The following is a 14048-nucleotide window of genomic DNA, read 5'->3' as shown; positions in this document are numbered from 1 at the left end:
AGGCATACTTTTCTTTACCTGTCTCATTTTATTTTCCCTCCCTCCCTCCCTCTCTCCCTCCCTCCCTCCCTCCCTCCCTCCCTCCCTCCCTCCCTCCCTCCCTCCCTCCCTCCCTCCCTCCCTCCCCAGACAGGATACCAGTCTCCGTTTGGGAGTCTTGGCACAAGCTCACAGTGAGCAAGTAACAGATGAAAAGAAAACTCTGCCTCTTTCGTTCTCTCGCTCTTCTCCTCCTTTGTGTTCTGTTGTGTTATTGTGCTGGTGGATGAGTTTGTCAGCTCTTTATTTTTTCTATCTCTCTCTGGCTCCCTTGTTCTTTTGAAGTCCCTGCCAAGCAACTTTCTCACAAAGGAAGAAAGAGGAACTGAATTCAATTAATTGAAGTTCAGAGGAAATAAACAGACAAGGAAAGCATTTGAGTGTTACACAGATTTGGGAAGGGCACGGGCGTTGCTGATTCATATTGCTATCTGTTATTGTCCATTCACCAGAGGAGTGGGAGGGTGTGTGTGTGTGTGTGTGTGTGTGTGTGTGTGTGTGTGTGTGTTTGTGTGTGTGTGTGTGTGTGTGTGTGTGTTTGTGTGTGTGTGTGTTTGTGTGTGTGTGTGTGTGTGTGTGTGTGTGTGTGTGTGTGTGTGTGTGTGTGTGTGTGTGTGTGTGTGTGTGTGTGTGTTTGTGTGTGTGTGTGTGTGTGTGTGTGTGTGTGTGTGTGTGTGTGTGTGGACAGTGCTACCAGGTACTATGTTTTTATGGTAGGAGTATGGTCACGTGCGGTCAAAGGATGTGTTGACCACTATAGGCATTCTCATTATGTGTGTATTGACAACCTGTCCCATTCATACTACCTGTCCCATCCTGACTACCTGTCCCATTCTCACACCTTGTCCCATTCATACTACCTGTCCCACCCTGACTACCTGTCCCATTCTGACAACCTGTCCCATCCTCACTACCTGCCCCATCCTGACTACCTGTCCCATCCTGACTACCTGCCCCATCCTGACTACCTGTCCCATTCTCACTACCTGTCCCATTCTCTCTACCTGACCCATTCTCACTACATGTCCCATTCTCACTACATGTCCCATACTCACTACATGTCCCATTCTCACTACATGTCCCATACTCACTACATGTCCCATTCGCACTACATGTCCCATTCTCTCTACCTGCCCCATTCTCTCTACCTGTCCCATTCTCACTACATGTCCCATTCTCTCTTCCTGTCCCATTCTCTCTACCTGCCCCATTCTCTCGACCTGTCCCATTCTCACTACATGTCCCATTCTCTCTAACTGTCCCATTCTCTCTACCTGACCCATTCTCACTACCTGTCCCATTCTCACTACATGTCCCATTCTCTCTACCTGCACATTCTCTCTACCTGTCCCTTTCTCACTACATGTCCCATTCTCTCTACGTGCCCCATTCTCTCTACCTGTCCCATTCTCACTACATGTCCCATTCTCTCTACCTGCCCCATTATCTCTACCTGCCCTATTCTCACTACATGTCCCATTCTCTCTTCCTGTCCCATTCTCTCTACCTGTCCCATTCTCTCTACCTGTCCCATTCTCTCTACCTGACCCATTCTCACTACCTGTCCCATTCTCACTACATGTCCCATTCTCTCTACCTGCCCATTCTCTCTACCTGTCCCATTCTCACTACATGTCCCATTCTCTCTTCCTGTCCCATTCTCTCTTCCTGCCCCATTCTCTCTAGCTGTCCCATTCTCACTACATGTCCCATTCTCTCCTCCTGTCCCATTCTCTCTACCTGTCCCATTCTCTATACCTGACCCATTCTCACTACCTGTCCCATTCTCACTACCTTTCCCATTCTCTCTACCTGTCCCATTCTCACTTCCTGTCCCATTCTCTCTACCTGTCCCATTCTCTCTACCTGTCCCATTCTCTCTACCTGTCCCATTCTCACTACATGTCCCATTCTCTCTACCTGTCCCATTCTCACTACCTGTCCCATTCTCTCTACCTGTCCCATTCTCACTACCTGTCCCATTCTCTCTACCTGTCCCATTCTCACTACATGTCCCATTCTCTCTACCTGACCCATTCTCACTACATGTCCCATTCTCTCTACCTGTCCCATCCTCACAGAGTGATCTGTTTCTGTATTCCCCACCAGGATGCCTACATTAATTCTGCACATCTCATACCCTTTAAAATCAAATCAGCAATACATCAGCGTTTTCTAAATAAGACAATAATTGCTAAATTATTGCTAAATAAACTAAACAATAAAAAGTAACAGAATAAAATAACAATAACAAGACTGTATTCCATGGGGTCAATGTGCAGGGCTACGGGTTAGTCGAGGTAATTGAGGTAGCATGTATATGTAGGTAGGGGTAAAGTGACATAGATAATAAACAGGTTAGTTGAGGTAATTGAGGTAGCATGTATATGTAGATAGGGGTAAAGTGGCATAGATAATAAACAGGTTAGTTGAGGTAATTGAGGTAGCATGTATATGTAGGTAGGGGTAAAGTGACATAGATAATAAACAGCGACTAGCAGCAATGTAAAAAAAAGGGGATCAATGTAAATAGTCTGGGTGGCCATTTGATGAACTGTTCAGCAGTCTTATGGCTTGGGGGTGGAAGCTGTTGACAAGCCTTTTGGACATAACAAAGGTACCGCTTGCCGTGAGGTAGCAGAGAAATTCTTTGACTTGAGTGGCTGGAGTCTTTGATAATTTAGGGCCTTCATCTGACACTGCCTGGTATAGAGGTCCTGGATGTCAGGAAGCTTGGCCCCAGTGATGTACTGGGCCATACACACTACCCCGCACTACCCTCTTAGAGCCTTGCAGTTGGATGCCGAGCAGTTGCCAAGCCAAGCAGGGATGCAACCAGTCAGGATGCTGTCGATGGTGCAGCTGTATAACTTTTTGAGGATCTGAGGACCCATGCCAAATTTTTTCAGTCTCCTGAGGAGCAATAAGCTTTGTCGTGCTCTCTTCACGACTGTCTTGGTGTGTTTGGACCATGATAGTTTGTTTGTAATGTGGACACCAAGGAACTTTGATCTGCTCCACTACAGCCCCATCGATCTGAATGGGGGGTGCTCGGCCCCCCTTTTCCTGTAGTCCACGATCAGCTCCATTGTCTTGCTCACGTTGAGGGAGTGATTGCTGTCTTGGCACCACACTTCCAGGTCTCTGACCTCCTCCCTATAGACTGTCTCATCATTGTTGGTGATCAGGCCTACCACTGTTGTGTCATTGGCAAACTTAATGATGGTGTTGGAGTCGTGCGTGGCCACGCAGACGTGGGTGAACAGGGAGTACGGGAGGGGACTAATCACGCACCCATAAGGGAGCCCCCCCATGTTGAGGATCAGCGTGGCAGATGTGTTGTTGCCTACCCTTACCACCTAGTGGCGACCCATCAGCATGTCCAGGATCCTGTTGCAGAGGGAGGTGTTTAGTCCCAGGGTCCTTAGCTTAGTGATGAACTTTGAAGGCACTATGGTTCTGAATGCTGAGCTGTAGTCAACGAACAGCATTCTCACCTAGGTGTTCCTTTTGTCCAGGTGGGGAAGGGCAGTGTGGAGTGCAATAGAGATTGCATTATCTGTGGACAGGGACTATGGTGGTCTGTTTGAAACATGTAGGTAATACAGACTCGGTCAGGGAGAGGTTGAAAATGTCAGTGAATACACTTGCCAGTTGGTCAGCGCATGCTCAGAGAATGCGTGCTGGTAATTCGTCTGGCCCTGTGGCCTTTGAATGTTAATCTGTTTAAAGGTTTTACTCTCATTGGTTTTACTCTCACACAGTCTTCCAGAATAGCTGGTGCTCTCATGCATGGTTCAGTGGTGCTTGCCTCGAAGCGAGCATAAAAGGCATTTGGCTCGTCTGGTAGGCTCACTGGGCAGCTCGCTGCTGGGTTTCCCTTTGTAATCCGTAATAGTTTGCAAGCCCTGCGGTGCCACATCCGACAAGCGTCAGAACCGGTGTAGTAGGATTCAATCTTAGTCCTGTATTGAAGCTTTTGCCACCCCTCGTCTTATCGGAGGTTGTTGTTCTGTCTTGCTGATGCACCAAAAACCCAGCCAACTGTATATTATCCATGTCTTCGTTCAGCCACGACACAGTCATGAGCGACATTGTCTCACACACACATTTATGGACACACACACGCACACAAGTTTGTTGTACTACCCTTGTGGGGAACAAACAATGAATTCCCATTCAAAATGATATTTTCCCTAACCCTAACTTTAACCTAACCTTAACCCCTAAAACTAAACCTCCTAACCTTAATTCTAACTCTAACCCTAATCCCAAGATCACACAGTCCCACAAAGAATTTGAAAACAAATCAAACATCAATAAACTCCCATATCTCCTAGATTTGTGTCCCGTTACCATGAGAAAGGGGCAGCCAGTGGAGCACAAACAACACTGTAAATAACACCAGTATTTATCTGTTTATTTCATACTACAATATTGCTAAAACACATCGCTGCTAATATAACACTTGAATTGTCTTTATCTTTTTGAAACCTTTTTGAGTGCAAGGTTTACAGTTCATTTGGAATAGGTTTTTGTTGATGTTGTTTTGTGTCTTCTTTTGTTAACTGAACTTGCTTTGGCACTTTAAACATACACTAAATATACAAAAGTATGTGCACACCCCTTCAAATGAGTTGATTCAGCTATTTCAGCCACACCCGTTGCTGACAGGTGTATAAAATTGAGCACACAGCCATGCAATCTCCATAGACAAACATTGGCAGTAGATTGGCCTTACTGAAGAGCTCAGTAACTTTCAACGTGGCAATGTCATAGGATGCCACCTTTCTAACAAGTCAGTTCATCAAATTTGTGCCTTGCTAGAGCTGCCCCGTTCAACTGTAAGTGCTGTTTTTGTGAAGTGGAAACGTCTAGGAGCAACAATGGCTCAGCTGCGAAGTGGTAGGCCACACAAGCTCACAGAACGAGACCAACAAGTGCTGAAGCACGTAAAGATCACCTGTCCTCGGGTTGCAACACTCTCTACCGAGTTCCAAACTGCCTCTGGAAGCAACGTCAACACAAGAACAGTTCGCCAGGGTTTCCATGGCCGAGCAGCCGCACACAAGCCTAAGATCACCATAAGCAATGCCAAGCATCGGCTGGAGTGGTGTAAAGCCTGTGCACAAAGTGAGGTCCATACAGAAATAGTTTGTCGAGATTGGTGTGGAAGAACTTGACTGGCCGACACAGAGTCCTGACCTCAACCCCATCGAACACCTTTGGGATGAATTGGAACTCCGACTGCGAGCCAGGCCTAATCTCCCAGCATCAGTGCCTGACCTCACTACTGCTCTTGTGGCTGAATGGAAGCAAGTCAGCAATGTTCCAACATCTAGTGGAAAGCCTTCTCAGAAGAGTAGAGGCTGTTATAGCAGCAATGTTCCAACATCTAGTGGAAAGCCTTCCCAGAAGAGTAGAGGCTGTTATAGCAGCAAAGGGGGGACTGACTCCAGAAATACCCATGATTTTGGAATGAGATGTTCGACAAGCAGGTGTCCACATACATTTGGTCATTTAGTGTACATTTCCCATGCCCTTTGAATTGAATTTAGAGAGAGACAGAGAGACAGAGAGAGGGGAGACAGATGTAGCTAATAGAGGGGTAAGTGTAAGGTTTAGGGGTTGTCCCGCAAGGGTGAATCTTACTCCCTCCATCTCCCCCGCTCCTACCCTCCGTCTCTAACTCGGTCCTGGTCAAAGGAAAGCGCTGACACCGCAGGTGCTACGTGGCCTCCACTGTCAGCTCTTTTATTTGTCACCCCAGTGCCAAGAGAGAGAGAGAGCGAAAGAGTGATAGAGAGAGCAAGAGAGAAGAACAGGCGTTTCTACAGAAAAAACCAATGCCCTCTCTCATTCTCATTCTCTCATTCTCTCATTCTTTCTTTCTCTAGTCCCTCTGCTGCCCTTCATCCTCTTCCTTTTCCTTCATCCTCTTCCCTCTCCTTCATCCTCTTCCCTCTCCTTCATCCTCTGCCTTTTCCTTCATCCTTTTCCCTCTCCTTCATCCACTTCCCTCTCCTTCATCCTCTTCCCTTTCCTTCATCCTCTTCCCTCTCATTCATCCTCTTCCCTCTCCTTCATCCTCTTCCCACTCCGTCATACTCTTCCCTCTCCTTCATCCTCTTCCCTCTCATTCATACTCTTCCCTCTCCTTCATCCTCTTCCCTCTCCTTCATACTCTTCCATTTCCTTCATCCACTTCCCTCTCATTCATCCTCTTCCCTCTTCTTCATCCTCTTCCCTCTCATTCACTCTCTTCCCTCTCATTCATCCTCTTCCCTCTCATTCATACCCTTCCCTCTCCTTCATACTCTTCCCTCTCCTTCATCCTCTTCCCTCTCCTTCATCCTCTTCCCTGTACTTCATCCACTTCCCTCTACTTCATACCCTTCCCTCTCTCTTTACGTCATCTTTTCATATATTTTGTCTGTTAGATAAAAACATAGAGAACACATTCTGATGGCAATCACACACGTAAGCAAGTGTATGTTTGTGTGTGTATGACCACATGTGTGTGTGTGTATGTGTATGTGTTTGTGTGAGTGAGTGTGTGTTTATGTGTGTGTGTATGTGTTGTGTGTGTGTGAGTGAGCGTGTGTGTATGTGTTGTGTGCGTGTATGTGTTGTGTGTGTGTGTATGTGTTGTGTGTGTGTGAGTGAGTGTGTATGTATGTCTGTATGTGTGTGTTTGTGTATGTGTGTTGTGTGTATGTGTGAGTGAGTGAGTGTGTATGTCTTTTGTACAGTATGTGTGTCTGTGTGTGTGTGTATAGGTGTGTTGTGAGTGAGTGAGTGAGTGAGTGAGGTTGAACCTCTGGCCTATAGAAGGTACTCTTGGTCCTTTCCTACACTGCGGTAAAGACAACAGGTTTGTTAAAAATAGGGACACATTTTACACACGCACACACACACACACGCACGCACGCAGGCACACACACACGCACGCACACACACACACACGCACACACAGACGCACGCACGCACACGCACACACACACTCACGCACACACACACACGCGCGCGCACGCACACACGCACACACAGACGCACGGAGACGCACACACACGGTGGATCAGAGAGGCAGGTCCAACGAGGCAGTGTGTTTGATAAAAAATAGATCAGTGGGTGTATGAGGGTTTGTTTCATCTTAATGTTTAATTCACAGTGGCAAAGTGGTCTGTGGCAACACCCTGGTATCAACATGTGTTACCCTACCTGCTATACACCACATCTAAGACAGCTCTGGAACACGTGTGTTCGGACAGGGGAAGAAAAAGGAGAACGAGGGAAGGAGGGAAAGGGAGAGGGAAGGAGGGAAAGAGGGAGGGAAGGAGTGAAAGAGGGAGGGAAGGAGTGAAAGAGGGAGGAAAGGAGGGAAAGAGAGAGGGATAGAGAGATAGGGAGAGGGAAGGAGGGAAAGAGGGAGGGAAGGAGTGAAAGAGGGAGGGAAGGAGGGAAAGAGAGAGGGATAGAGGGATAGGGAGAGGGAAGGAGGGAAAGAGAGAGGGATAGAGGGATAGGGAGAGGGAAGGAGGGAAAGAGAGAGGGATAGAGGGAAAGAGAGAGGGAAGGAGGGATAGGGAGATGGAAGGAGGGAAAGAGAAAGGCAAGGAGGGAAAGAGAGAGAGAGGGAAGGAGCAAGGGGAGAAGAGGAAAGAGAGAGGAAGAAGAGAGATGTGTAGAGGGAGAAGAGAGAGGGATGAATTGGATAGGGATAGAGAAAATGAGAGGAGGTGGATGAGAGGGGGAAAATGAGAAAGGGAAGGTGAGAAAGAGGAAAGAGAGAGAGGGGGAGAAGGGGGAGGATGGAGCCTGCGGTAAATGGGTTTTCTATGATTCATTTTCAGAAGGAATGGACAGAATATCTCCCTGGGGAGGTCGAGGGAGAAGACAGAGAAGAGGAAAGACAGGAAAGAAGAGAAACACACAGAGGAATCAATCACCTCGTATACCAGCACACTGACTCGGTACCACTACTCCTGTATACAACTACCTCGTACACCAGCACACTGACTCGGTACCACTACTCCTGTATACAACTACCTCGTACAACAGCACACTGACTCGGTACCACTACCAGCACACTGACTCGGTACCACTACTCCTGTATACAACTACCTCGTACACCAGCACACTGACTCGGTACCACTACTCCTGTATACAACTACCTCGTATACCAGCACACTGACTCGGTACCACTACTCCTGTATACAACTACCTCGTATACCAGCACACTGACTCGGTACCACTACTCCTGTATACAACTACCTCGTATACCAGCACACTGACTCGGTACCACTACTCCTGTATACAACTACCTCGTATACCAGCACACTGACTCGGTACCACTACTCCTGTATACAACTACCTCGTATACCAGCACACTGACTCGGTACCACTACTCCTGTATACAACTACCTCGTACACCAGCACACTGACTCGGTACCACTACTCCTGTATACAACTACCTCGTATACCAGCACACTGACTCGGTACCACTACTCCTGTATACAACTACCTCGTATACCAGCACACTGACTCGGTACCACTACTCCTGTATACAACTACCTCGTATACCAGCACACTGACTCGGTACCACTACTCCTGTATACAACTACCTCGTATACCAGCACACTGACTCGGTACTCCTGTATGCAGCCTCATTATTGTTATTTATTGTGCTATTTTCTTGTTACTATTTCATTTTATTTATTTAACTAGGCAACTCAGACTAACAAGTTCTTATTTTCAATGACAGCCTAGGAACAGTGGGTTAACTGCCTGTTCAGGGGCAGAACGATAGATTTGTACCTTGTCAGCTTGGGGGTTTGAACTTGCAACCTTCCGGTTACTAGTCCAACACTCTAACCACTAGGCTACCCTGCCGCCCCAGATGCGATAAAAGGTTTGTCAGAACAAACCGCTGCAACGAGTTTGATGGTGTGGCAGAACAGGATCGCTTTAGACATGTTATTGGCTGAAAAGGGTGTGTGTCATCTTCAGGGCAGAATGTTGTACGTTCATCCCCGATAACACAGCTCCAGATGGATCAGTAACAAAGTCCCTGGCTGGGTTAACAAACCTAGGTCACGAATTGGCTGAGAACTCTGGGGTCGATAACAAATTGGTTTGACAGTGTGTTTGGGAAATGGAAAAATGTCATTATCACTGTGTTGTGGGCAACCTTCACCTGTATGAGTGTTTTGGTTCTGTGTGGGGATTGTTTGGTACCTTGTGTGAAAGTTTTGCTTATCAGGACTCTGGTGGGGCAACAGATGGTAATGATTCCGATTTCGAGCGCTGGTCTGTGTGATGACCAGTTCGAGCTTCAAGGGCTAGCAGAGGATTCCGTTTCTTTCAACTATGAGGAGCCAATGTTGGATGAGACTGTTATTTTTGAGGGATAAGACCGTATTTTTATGAAGCTTGTAATAAAAATTCTAACTGAAGTGTTACAATTGGATTTAGACCTATAACAGTCATGAATTAATTTCTGATGTACATACATTACATCAGAGAAACGGAATGAAGGAGAAGAGGGAGAGGAGAGAGAAAGAAGGGAGGGAAGAGAGAGCAGGAGGGCAAAATAATGAGATGAGTAGTCCATTGTTTGGACAGCCAGTCACACAGAGTCATCAAGTCATCTTCATAAGGACAGACAGACCAGAAACGAGGTGTTCATGTGTATGTATGTGTCTGTGTCATCACCACTCTTCTCTCTGGAACATGTTGAAAGACCAACACCCTTCTCCCCTCCCTTACTCCCCCCCTTACCTCCCTACCTCCTCCGCTATGAAAAACCAACTGACATTTACTCCTGAGGTGCTGACCTGTTGCACCCTCTACAACCACTGTGACTGTGTATTATTCTGACTGACTGTGTATTATTTGACCCTGCTGGTCATCTATGAATGTTTGAACATCTTGGCCATGTTCTGTTATAATCTCCACCCGACACAGTCAGAAGAGGACTGGCCACCCTTCAGAACCTGGTTCCTCTCTAGGTTTCTCCCTAGGTTCCTGCCTTTATAAGGAGTTTTTCCTAGCCACCGTGCTTCTACATCTGCATTGCTTGCTGATTGGGGTTTTAGGATGGGTTTCTGTACAGCACTTTGTGACATCGGCTGATGTAAAAAGGGTTTTATAAATGCATTTGATTTGATTCCTCCCCTTCTCCTCCTCTCCCTGTTGGTCCTTTCTGGTGTCCATGGTGATAGATAGAATAGGATGGCAGATGTTCCAGAGTTCTCAGTGTTCCAATTCCACATGAACAAAGGCTGACTGTTACCTCTGACATTCCAACAGAGCCTTGTTGAAGGTTACCTTGAATTTCACCACTATGGTAAAAGGCTGAGGTCCACTCCAGTTAGACTGCATGATCTCTGAACAGACACTCACAGCTCTCTCAAACAATGCCCTGGGTCTGACCTGTTGATGTATGTATAGATGTTCAGATGTGTATAGAGTGCGTTATGTGAAGCCTATCGGATGGCTTTATACCCCTCAAATTCAAATATGGAGCTTGACGACTACCCTTCTATTCAGGGACCGATTTAGACCTGGGACACCAGGTGTTTGCAATTCATTGTCAGGCAGAACAGAAAAGCAGCAATAATCTGGACCTGGTAGGATAAGATTTGAATATCCCTGATTCCTTTTTCTTGACAATCTGAAAACCGGTTAAACCATCAAACCCTAATAAACAGTTCAAAAGACTGAGAAAAATCAAATCAAACACAAATAGACACACATTTCCACATGCCACAACATGGATAATGATTACTGCAGTCACTGACTATAGTAGACATGCATCTTCTCAGTACTAGTACAATTCTTATACGCCGCGGAATAAAATGATGTAATTACCGGCTTCACTGACGCAATCTAATGAGGAAGTGTTGTGTGAACGCACCTTTTCAGGATTCCAGACACAACGGGGGAGATGTGGAACACAAACACAGGACCAATGAAACACCAGACACAACCGGGGAGATGTGGAACAAACACAGGACCAATGAAACACCAGACACAACCGGGGAGATGTGGAACACAAACACAGGACCAATGAAACACCAGGCACAACGGGGGAGATGTGGAACACAAACACAGGACCAATGAAACACCAGACACAACGGGGAGATGTGGAACACAAACACAGGACCAATGAAACACCAGACACAACCGGGGAGATGTGGAACACAAACACAGGACCAATGAAATGGAACTTTGTTGAGTTGTTTGTGTAGTCTTTATTTATTGTGTTGCAATGTCACACGTAGCACAAATTATATTGATGTGACAAGTACACTTGTCAGGAAGTTCCCGTTTGTGTTTGGCGCTCTGTGGAGAGGAAGGGTGTGTTTGGCGCTCTGTGGAGAGGAAGGGTGTGTTTGGCGCTCTGTGGAGAGAAAGGGTGTGTTTGACGCTGGGTGGAGAGAAAGGGTGTGTTTGACGCTGGGTGGAGAGAAAGGGTGTGTTTGGCGCTGGGTGGAGAGAGATGGTGTGTTTGGCGCTGGGTGGAGAGAGAGGGTTTGTTTGGCGCTGGGTGGAGAGAGAGGTTGTGTTTGGAGCTGGGTGGAGAGAGAGGGTGTGTTTGGCGCTGGGTGGAGAGAGAGGGTTTGTTTGGGGCTGGGTGGAGAGAGAGGTTGTGTTTGGCGCTGGGTGGAGAGAGATTGTGTTTGGAGCTGGGTGGAGAGAGAGGTTGTGTTTGGAGCTGGGTGGAGAGAGAGGGTGTGTTTGGCACTGGGGTGGAGAGAGAGGGTTTGTTTGGCGCTGGGTGGAGAGAGAGGTTGTGTTTGGCGCTGGGTGGAGAGAGAGGTTGTGTTTGGAGCTGGGTGGAGAGAGAGGTTGTGTTTGGAGCTGGGTGGAGAGAGAGGGTTTGTTTGGCGCTGGGTAGAGAGAGAGGTTGTGTTTGGAGCTGGGTGGAGAGAGAGGTTGTGTTTGGAGCTGGGTGGAGAGAGAGGGTGTGTTTGGAGCTGGGTAGAGAGAGAGGGTGTGTTTGGAGCTGGGTGGAGAGAGAGGTTTTGTTTGGAGCTGGGTGGCGAGAGAGGTTGTGTTTGGAGCTGTGTGGAGAGAGAGGTTGTGTTTGGAGCTGGGTGGAGAGAGAGGTTGTGTTTGGAGCTGGGTGGAGAGAGAGGTTGTGTTTGGAGCTGGGTAGAGAGAGAGGTTGTGTTTGGAGCTGGGTGGAGAGAGAGGTTGTGTTTGGAGCTGGGTGGAGAGAGAAGTTGTGTTTGGAGCCGGGTGGAGAGAGAGGGTGTGCGTCCGTTCATTTTGACAAGGTGATAGAGTTTATATCCCCACAGTATCTTGATAAAAGAGGACAATCCAGTATTGTCTACCAAATACCCCCCACCCCCTCCCCTCTCTCTCTCTCTCTCTCCCTGTTTCTCTCTGTCCCTAGCCGGACCACATCACTAATGAAACCAGGGCAGCCAATAGAACAGCCCCTAAATGAACACACCAGCCAATTACACACTCCCTAATTGGACCAAAGGGGGATGGGGACCGGCTATTACTTTAAAAGGTAATATCTAACACACACACACACACACACACACACACACACACACACACACACACACACACACACACACACACACATACACACACACACACACACACACACACACACACACACACACACCAGACCGGACAACTCTCAGTGTACAATTAGCAGTGTAATTGAGGCCAGACTCGTTAATTTAGTGGAATTAGAACAGTTAATATGCATTTATCCGAATGGCCAGGGGAGGTGGCAGAAATAAAGTGTGTGTGTGTGTGTGTGTTAATTGTACAGTGTTATTCTTCTGGACGAATGAGTTTAGTGGTAATTGGTTTCCAACAACCTCCCTCTTCTCCCTTTCTCCTCCTCTTCTCCTTCCTCCTCCTCCACCCTTCCTCCTCCTCTCCCTTTCTCCTTCTCTTCTCCTTCCTCCTCCTCCGCCCTTCCTCCTCCTCTCCCTTTCTCCTCCTCTTCTCCCCCCTCCTCCCCTTCCTCCTCCTCCCCTTCCTCCTCCTCTCCCTTCCTCCTCCTATCCCTTCCTCCTCCTCTCCCTTCCTCCTCCTCTCCCTTCCTCCTCCTATCCCTTTCTCCTCCTATCCCTTCCTCCTCCTCTCCCTTTCTCCTCCTATCCCTTCCTCCTCTTCATTCCTAAGGTCTTGTAAAGTAGGGGTACAGTCCCTCTCTCAAAAAAATACTAAAAGTGAAGTTTGGGAGGAGGAGACAGGGGGAGGGAAGAGGTTGAGGAGTGGGAGGAGGAGGGGGAGGAAGAGGAGACAGGGGGAGGGCGGAGGGAGACAGGGGGTGGGAAGAGGAGTTTGAGGAGGAGGGAGAAGGGAGGAGGGAGCAGGAGACAGGTGGAGGGAAGAGGAGTGGGAGGAGGATGAGGAGGAGGACGATACAGGGGGAGGGAGAAGGAGACAGGGGGTGGGAAGAGGAGTGGGAGGAGGAGGGAGAAGGGAGGAGGGAGCAGGAGACAGGGGGAGGGAAAAGGAGTGGGAGGAGGAGGAGGAGGAGGAGGAAAGAGACAGGGGGAGGAGGAGACAGGGGGTGGGAAGAGGAGTTTGAGGAGGAGGGAGAAGGGAGGAGGGAGCAGGAGACAGGTGGAGGGAAGAGGAGTGGGAGGAGGATGAGGAGGAGGAAGAGACAGGGGGGGGGAGGAGACAGGGGGTGGGAAGAGGAGGGAGGGAGAAGGATGAGGAGTGGGAGGAGGAAGGAGAGGAGGACGATACAGGGGGAGGGAGAAGGAGACAGGGGGTGAGAAGAGGAGTGGGAGGAGGAGGGAGAAGGGAGGAGGGAGCAGGAGACAGGGGGAGGGAAAAGGAGTGGGAGGAGGAGAAGGGAGGAGGGAGCAGGAGACAGGGGAGGGATGAGGAGTGGGAGGAGGAGGGAGGAGGAGGAGGAGACATGGGGAGGGGGAGGAGGAGGACAGGGGGAGGAGGAGGAGGAGGAGGAGGAGGGGAGGAGGAGGAGACAGGGGGAGGAGGAGGAGGAAGGGAGGAAG

The 14048-nt window shown here is 48.4% G+C and overlaps 1 protein-coding gene across 1 annotated transcript in view; it reads right to left on the bottom strand.

Moving 5' to 3' along the window:
• Positions 1–14048, bottom strand: part of LOC110504380 (teneurin-2) — a 139017-nt gene that overhangs the window by 84748 nt on the left and 40221 nt on the right.

Source organism: Oncorhynchus mykiss, chromosome 14 (genome assembly GCF_057628025.1).
Source record: "Oncorhynchus mykiss isolate SJ-2025 chromosome 14, ASM5762802v1, whole genome shotgun sequence".
Taxonomy (NCBI): domain Eukaryota; kingdom Metazoa; phylum Chordata; class Actinopteri; order Salmoniformes; family Salmonidae; genus Oncorhynchus; species Oncorhynchus mykiss.
This window is presented reverse-complemented; position numbering and strand designations above follow the sequence as displayed.